Source organism: Anneissia japonica, unplaced genomic scaffold (assembly GCF_011630105.1).
Source record: "Anneissia japonica isolate Jap-2015-1 unplaced genomic scaffold, ASM1163010v1 scaffold288073_len612986_cov165, whole genome shotgun sequence".
In the NCBI taxonomy this organism is placed as follows: Eukaryota; Metazoa; Echinodermata; class Crinoidea; order Comatulida; family Comatulidae; genus Anneissia; species Anneissia japonica.
In genome coordinates, this window is record NW_022731366.1 from 337,950 (window position 1) to 338,539 (window position 590).

Below are 590 nucleotides of genomic sequence, written 5' to 3' on the forward strand. Positions count from 1 at the left end.
AGAAATCCACATCACATTAATGGTTAATGTTCAAAACTAAAAGACTGTATTTACACCACACCCTATCGGATCTGTGATTGGTAGTGGCTATCGGCACTGCCGCAGTGCCAAAAAAAGCTGCTGTTTTCTATCGGCACTGCCGCAGTGCCAAAAAGCTGCCGTTTTCTATCGGCACTGCTGCAGTGCCAAAAAGTTGCTGCTTTCTATCGGCACTGTCACAGTGCGAAAAGCTGCTGTTAATTAATCGAATTGATGTTTTTATCAATAGATGACATTGGTGTAATTCACAATTCATTAATTTTATTTCACTCAAAACGTAATGAGACTGGTTAGGCAAAAACATGTCCCTGTACAAGATGCCTACCAGAGAAACAATGATAATGTTAATGGCAAAGACATAATAATATCTCTTATACACATCTAGATGTGTATAAGAGACAGATAATAATAATAATAATAACAATAATAATAATACAGATAATAATAATAATAATAAATAAATAATAATAAAAAGTAAATGATAATAATAATAATTTGAATGAAGATCAAAATATATCATTGAAGTGAATTCAGTTATTTATTAAAACAAG